The sequence below is a fragment of the Saimiri boliviensis genome, chromosome 5, assembly GCF_048565385.1.
Source record: "Saimiri boliviensis isolate mSaiBol1 chromosome 5, mSaiBol1.pri, whole genome shotgun sequence".
NCBI classification, from domain to species: Eukaryota; Metazoa; Chordata; class Mammalia; order Primates; family Cebidae; genus Saimiri; species Saimiri boliviensis.
The window spans coordinates 90,310,306-90,318,273 of NC_133453.1; the positions used below are offsets into that span (position 1 = coordinate 90,310,306).

At 44.9% G+C, this 7,968-nt stretch overlaps 1 non-coding gene across 1 annotated transcript; it reads left to right on the forward strand.

The window, feature by feature from the left end:
• Positions 1 to 6,717: 6,717 nt before the first annotated feature.
• Positions 6,718 to 6,824, forward strand: LOC120364375 (U6 spliceosomal RNA). The gene has a single exon (XR_005579637.1). It is a non-coding gene; the product is annotated as a U6 spliceosomal RNA (small nuclear RNA).
• Positions 6,825 to 7,968: the final 1,144 nt, after the last annotated feature.

The window sequence follows — 7,968 nt, forward strand, 5'->3', positions numbered from 1 at the left end:
TCAGCCCTAACTGGCTGCTGTGTACAACCTCCACAACAGTACATGGTAACCTTGCTCAGGAAACAGGAGCTTAAACGCACAGAAGCTTCGTCTTCAAAGCAAAGAAGAGAGATGAAGGCGAATGCCAGGGTTGAGGGGGGCGGTAGGTGAAAGAAAAGATGAGCTCCAGAACAAGGTGTTTTAAGGGATTTGTTTTGATCAGGTCTGGTAAGACACACAGACACAGAAATGACTCACTGTAATTGCCAAAGCCAATGCACAGAGAATAGCAGGGAGGTGTTTTTTGTTGTTGTTGTTTTTTTTTTTTTTTTTTTTTTTTTTTTTCAGCAAAGGAAGAGTTTAATAATCACAAGGCCAGCGAAGTGGAAGAAAGAGAGTTAGCTCTTAAATCCATCTCCCCAAGAATTTGGAGGCCAGAGTTTTTCAGAAATCATTTGGCGGGGCGGGGGGGCGGGGTGGGAGCAAGCATCTCCCGCCACCTTTGTAAGCACCCAGTAGGGTGGGGGCTGAAATAATAGGGGTCGAAGCTATCTTCTCGTGCTATGTCCATTTCGGGGTGGGGGTCATAAGACCAGCCGAGCCAGTTTCATGGTACGGGTTACTGGTCTGGGTTGTGCCAGCTGATCTGTGCCAGAAGGCAAGATCTGAAAGGTACCTCAGATCCCAGTTTTCGTTTTTACAACAGTGGTGTTCTCTGTAGAAGCGTCTGAGGCAGTTACAAATCTTGTGACCTCCAGCCACATAACTACTAAACTCCATTCTATACTATTGGCTAATTTTGTATTAGTTTTACAAAGGCAATTTTGGTCCCTGAGCAAGGTGGGGGTTAAGTTTCAGGAAGGGGTAGTCGTGATCCTTGTTTTAAAGTTAAACTATAAGCGAAATTTCCTCTCCTAGTTAGCTTGGCCTACGCCAAGGAAGGAGCAAAGGCAGTTAGCTTGTGAGGTTAGAAGCAAGACGGAGTCATTTAGGTCAGATTTTTCTCATTGTGATAATTTCTCTCCATCAGATTTCTCTCATTGTCACAAATTTCACAAAGGCGATTTCATTGTGAAAGAAGAAAGGTTTTTTTGTTGTTGTTGTTTTTGTTTGTTTGTTTCTGAGACAGGGTCTTGCTTTGTCACCCAGGCTAGAGTGCAGTGATGTGATCTTGGCTCACTGCAGCCTTGAACTTCCTGGCTCAGGTCATCCTCCCGCCTCTGCCCCCCAAGTAGCTGGGACTACAGGCGTGTGCCACCACGCCAGGCTAACTTTTTTGTATGTTTAGTAGAGATGGGGTTCACCATATTGAAACCAGGTTCAAGACCACTGGGCTGGTCTTGAACTCCCAAGTTCAAGTGATCCTCCCACCTTGGCTTCCCAAAGTGCTGGGATGACAGACGTGAGCCACCGCACTGGCTGAAGGAAGAAGTTTATAATACTCACAGATTCTCTAGAAACAGGAGACATGGCCCACCGCACCGGGGAACACAAGAGGAAGCTCCAAGGTGGGCAGGTAGCAGAGGAGGCCAGGAGAAAATGAGAGCAACAGCCTTTACTGTGGTTTCCACGCGATGAGTGGGTGAAGAAAAGTGGGCGGGCTGGTCTAGTTTGAATCATTTCTGCAGCTGCGGTCGGGTACCGGGAGTCTGGTACCAGGAGCAGGACAGCCCAATAGCAGAGGTGGCTGGGGTTTAGGCTCTGAGTTGCTGGGTTTGCATTTGAGAGGCAGGCTGCCTCATAAGGTGTTTACCATATCTAGAAATGGGCTAATCCTGGCAGGGACACCCCCTCCAGGATTTTGCTTCTCTACAGAAAACAAAAGGCATGGTTCATCTACAGGGATAATGAAGTCAGATTCTTCCAGCTTGCTGTCTTAATTGGCCTAACCATTTTGTTACCACCTGGTCACACCTGTGCTGGCCAGCACAGGAGCCCCTAGCTACCTGGGGCTCTTGGATGCTTGAAATAGGGCCAGTGTGACTGAGGAACTGAATTTTACATTTTTATTCCAGTCTTCTGTTAAACAGACTTCATAAGAGTCTGAAGTATCTCATTTTTATATTGCTGACATGTTTAAATTATAATATTTTGAATATATTGTACATAAATTAAACGGACTATTAAAATTAATTTCATTTGTGTCTCCTTACTTTGCAAAACGTAACTTCTAGAAAACATAAAATGACATGTCTGCTTGTATTTTTCACTGGACAGTGCTGGCCTATACACTTAACAGTGACTGGAAGTAAAATCCTAAAATAAACCTTAAAAAGTGGCTTTTTTAAATTAAGAAGCTCTTTCAACTCTGCTCTGAGATTTGGGTACTCACAAAGCAGAGCCCAGTCCACGCCTTCCTCTGGCTGGAGGATGACATCCTTTCTGCTGGGGATTGGCACCCACCCGTCAGGATCTGGGAGACTCTGGGGTAGGCAGGAGATGCTGATGAGGCTGAAAAAACAAATGTCATGCTCAAGCAATTTCCTGAGAGAGAAATCTACCTCAGTTCCTGCAACCCAGCCATAGCCATGAGGTCCAGAAACAGTGTGTCCCATTTCTGGCTGCTGCAGACCCCTGCTCCACACTCCTGCCCTAGACTGACTGCTCCCTGGCAGAGACAAGGGCAAAGGGTCAGGCCCAGGGCAAGCCCCTCCAGCCGCCTCATGCTCTCTTCCCCTCATGTTCTTGTGTGGCTGCGAGCCCTGGGAAGTGTGTGTGATTCACAGACGTCCTCAAGGTTAGACTTTTGGAGGCATTGTGGTTGTAAATTGGTACAAGAGGTTTCTTGGCACCGGATCCAGGAGCTCTGGCCCTGTGTCAGCTGCAGGAAAGCTTCTCAGCTAATTGGGATGCTGGTGGGTTGGGGGATGGGGGCAGAAGAGGCCAAGGCTTTGTACCAAGGACAGAGGCAAAGCTGTCACCAGGCTCACTCATGAAAACCCTGGGGCTGAGCATGGCAGGGGTGGGGGCATCAAGGCTGGAAGAGTGACCTCACAGAGCACCAAAGGATGGGGTGCTACAGCAGGGAGCCATCTGCACAGCACACTTTAGTCATGGGTGTGAGGAGCACTGATATCTGTGCAAACAGGACCTGAAGTCCTAGGTTACATTTTGTAGTGAACTGGGGGTGAGACCCTTTGGCAGAGGGGCTCTCTTAAGTTGGAAAACAGCCATCTACATATCCCAGAAAAGCAATTATCTTGAAGAAGGAAAGAATGTTCTTCCCACTGGTATAGGCAATCCAGTTCATTCAGTCTGACAGATTTTCTTTTAGGCCTACTATGTACCAGGCACTGGAGTCCAAGGCACTTGTGGTCCCTCCCTGCACTCAAGGACCTTCGAGGAGGAAGAGGTCATTGTGTAATAAATCAAAGTACAGGCCGGGCACAGTGGCTCATGCCTGTAATCCCAGCACTTTCGGAGGCCAAGGCAGGTGGATCACCTGAGGTCAGGAGTTTGAGACCATCATGACCAATATGGTGAAGCCCCATCTCTACTAAAAATACAGAAAAAAAAACTTAACCGGGCATGGTGGCGGGCACCTGAGGCAAGAGAATCACTTGAACCCAGGAGGTGGAGGTTGCAGTGAGCTGAGACAGCACCATTGCACTCCAGCCTGGCCAACAAAAACGAAACTCCATCTCAAAAAAAAAAAAAAAAAAAAAAAAGTACAAGTGTTGAGAAAGGGAAGTAAGGAGAAGGTACCCTCAGCTGAAGGGCAGGGAAGGCCTCTTGAAGGCCTCTACATACAAGAACATGCAGCTATATTTTAGCACTCTAGGGGAGGCTGAGGGCAGAGGACAGTGTTTCCAACTGAGGGATTTGCACACAAAAAAGGCTCAGAGGCAAGACAGGGCTGTGCCACTACGGGTTAACGCATTCAGTAGCAATGTGTGGATTTATTAGCCACACCAGTGCCAAATGCGTTTTGGGATGATTTTACCACCCCGACCTGCTCCAGAGGTAAACACAATATCGTACGCAATAGCGCTCCCTTATTTATTCGCGTAGCATTCCTGGGACATCAAAAGTGTATCAGGCACAGGAGTTCATTGACAGAGGGCAGCAAACAGCCAGGGAACCCAGAGAATGGCAGGCCTGGAGTTGCAGAATTCGGGAGAGGAGGGAGAGAGGTGCTGGAGGGCCAAAGCTGCTCCGTCTTGGATGCTAACCTACCATGTTGGATTCTGATTAACTGCAGTTCCAGGAAGCCTCAAAGATTTCCGATTTATCCATTTTTCCTTGTGTAAGGGCAGGTACTTACCATAAATCCTGCTCTTCAGTCAAACAATCTTGAGGTCACTGTACTTCAACTGTCCTTGTCCTACACATCCCTTCTGAGGCAGCCATCTCCTGCGGCGTAGAAGCCCCGGGTCTGACGGAGAACGCATGGGTCCAGCATCTTGTCTTATTGCGGCCCAAGACATGGCTTCTGTTCCTAAGTCCCTATTAAATATTTTTCTAAGAAACTGGATTTGTCAGCCTCTTTTTTCCACCTCTCAATTTCCTCAGACTTTGGGGTAGGTTTGCTTAGGCCTGCCCATCATGAAACAGGTGCAAAAAAGACAAGCAATTGAGGGAGATGGCATTCACGTCCAAGTTTGTGACATGCTTTCCCTGAGACCATGAAGGTCCATGGCATACAACCCTGCGAGCCTGAAGGAAGAGAAAAATCATGGCACCTCTTTCTTCTGGGCTTCCCACATTTTTCCACTTGCCACATACTGGAAGCTCTGCCTCATATTGTGTCGTGTCTTTTTCTTTTTTCATTCTTTTGAGGTGGAGTCTTGCTCTATTGCCCAGGCTGGAGTGCAGTGGCACGATCTCAGCTCACTGCAACCTCCACCTCCCAGGTTCAAGTGATTCTCCTGCCTCAGCCTCCCGAGTAGCTGGTATTACAGGCAACACTGCCCCGCCCAGCTACTTTTTTGTATTTTAGTAGAGACGGTGTTTCATCCTGTTGCCCAGGCTGCTCTCAATCCTGAGCTCAGGCAATCTGCCCCCCTCCACCTCCCAAAGTGCTAGGATTACAGGCGTTAGCCACCGCACCTGGCTGTCTGGTGTCTTGACCATCTCTCCACTCCCTCTGCCTGCCCAGGGTCACATCAGTTCTCATCTAATCTAAAACAACAGTCCCCTCATTAAAAAATCAGCAGGGCATGGTGGCAGGTGCCTAGAATCTCAGGTACTCAGGAAGCTGAGGCAGGAGAATTGCTTGAACTAGGGAAGCAGAGTTTGCAGTGAGCTGAGATTGTGCCACTGCATTCTATCCTGGATGGCAGTGAGAGACTCCATCTCAAAACAAACAGACAACAACAAAAAAGCAGTGTGCTTATTAAAACACAAGAATTTAAAAAGATGGAAAAGTAGAAGCTGGGCCCTGAGGAGGGATTGGCTAGTGTGATCTCTGGCCAGCACTGGCTGTCTGGATAGTTGGTGTAATGAGACAATGATGTCTGTCCTCTTTTAGCTGTATTGAGGTGCCCTGAAGGAATAGGAGACAGGCAACTACTTTGCCGTCAGTGCAGAGAGGAGCAAGGGGAGGTAAGTGTTCACATTACGGAAACGACAAGCAATAGATTCATGAAGAAACCATAGTTTCCAAGTAACTTATGACAACAAAAATCATGACTAGCAGTAAGACTAACAACAAACATACAAAGGTATTTATGGGTAACTCCCATCCAATTTATCCAAGATTTAATACAATTCCAAGCAAATTGCCTACAGAGCTTTCCTTAGCACCTACAAAATAAATTTTAAAATTTACATGGAAAGACAAGTTACAAGAATAAGCAAGATTATTTAGAAAATATTATCTTTAATATACTAGATGTTCAGAACTATTAAAATTATGCTAATTAAAACAAAGGCAAGAATAAGGGGTTAATGTTATGTATTCTAACAATGTAGAAATAGTAAAACTAACAATAATGGGAGAGAAAATGGGAAGAAAATAAGCTTAGTGATAATCTCATGTAAAATTGCTGGGATTCAAAAAATGCCACTTATGGTAATATAAGGTTGAGGATTGTTACCACACAAATGTGAAAACAAAAAAGTTATTATTGACTAAAACTGGATGATAAGAGAGGAGCACTGGAGCAAGGAAGACAAAAGCTGATTCAATTGCTACTCACAGTAGAGAACCAATAAATGTTGTTCAAAGAGAGGTCAGACACGGTGGCTCATGCCTGTAATCCCAGCACTTTGGGAGGCCGAGGCAGGCAGATCACAAGGTCAAGAGATCGAGACCATCCTGGCCAATGTGGTGAAACCCCGTCTCTACTGAAAATACAAAAATTAGCTGGGCATGGTGGTGCACACCTGTAGTCCCAGCTACTAGGGAGGCTGAGGCAGAAGAATTGCTTGAACCTGGGAGGCAGAGGTTGCGGTGAGCCGAGATCACGCCATTGCACTCCAGCCTGGGTGACAAGAGCAAAACTCTGTCTCAAAAAAATAAATAAATAAAAATAAAATGTTGTTCAAAGAAAGGAGAAAGTAAGGGTATTATATACAGACAGAAATGCGAAAGAAACCACTAAAGCAAGCACAAACCTTCCTAAACACAGAGATGACTACAACAGTCACAACAATGAACAAAGAAAACAGACCACACAGTAAAACAAACATATGCACCAATAGTATACACACACATAAACACTAATATAATCATTAAATAAAATAATATGAAAGGACTCAGACAAAACATATCTCTCATATCAAAAAATGAAAATGGTGCTCGCTTTGGCAGCACATATACTAAAATTGGAACGATACAGAGAAGATTAGCATGGCCCCTGCGCAAGGATGACACGCAAATTCGTGAAGCGTTCCATATTTTTAAAATAAAATAAAAATGAAAATGGCTTTAAATGACCTATTAAAAGCAATATACCACTCTATGTCATATTCAGAGACATACCCAAAACAATGTTACTTGGAAAGATTACAAATAAAACAAAAATATGGGCAAAAGTATCTCTACCAGATGTCAAAAATAAAAATAAAAATAAAAAAGTGGGGTTGGCAGCTCCAAGTCCATCCCTCCATAGAAACATTCAAGAATCAAGCAAAAATTTTCAGAATCAACTTTGTCAGAACTCTAGAACAGCCAAAGGCTTACAATAACAAACAAATCCTGTATCAAGAAAAAGGCTACCCAGAAATAATAGGAAAGTTTTATGGTGTTTTTATTTGCTCTTCTCCCATTCACCTCCCGGACTCCTCAATGGTCTTGAAGGTGGTGGTTCATGTTCCTAGAGTGGGACTTTAGTGTCTGGTTCTTGAGGGAGTAGAGCAGACCTTATTTGTAAAGATTTGTTTTTCTTTTCCTTTCTTTCTTTTTCTTTTTTCTTTCTTTTTTTTTTTTTGAAAAGGTCTCACTCTGTTACCCAGGCTGGAGTGTAGTGGCCTGATCATGGCTCTCTGCAGCCTTGACCTCACCCCCCAGGATCAAGTGGTTCTCCCACCTATGCCTTCTGAGTAGCTGGAGGCACATGCTACTATGTCCAGCTAATTTTTTTTTTTTTTTTTTTTTTTTTTTGGTAGAGATAGGGTTTCGCCATGTTGCCCAGGCTGGCCTTGAACTCCTGAGCTCAAATGATCTATCTGTCTTGGCCTTTCAAAGTGCTAGATTACAGGTGTGAACCACTGAGATTTGTGTTTTTCTATTCTAACCTGTCTGGGAGTTAACCAAAGGACTGACACACAATGCTTGTTTTTGTTTTACCTAACTTGGAACCAGCCCAGGGCAGAAAAGGGGCTGACATTCCCTAAAAGGCAACTCTGTAAGGCAAACTACTTACATTCTCTGTAAGGCAAACTTACTTGCAGCTACCTGGGGCAAAAGATTATGGTTGAGGAAAGTCAAAAGCCTGAGTGAAAAATCTAGGAAGAGAGTTTCTTTGGGAAATTGGGGCACTCAAAAGGGCCCTTCCATACTTAGGAATTTAGAAAGCCAGATGCATGCCCAGAGCAGGATGCATA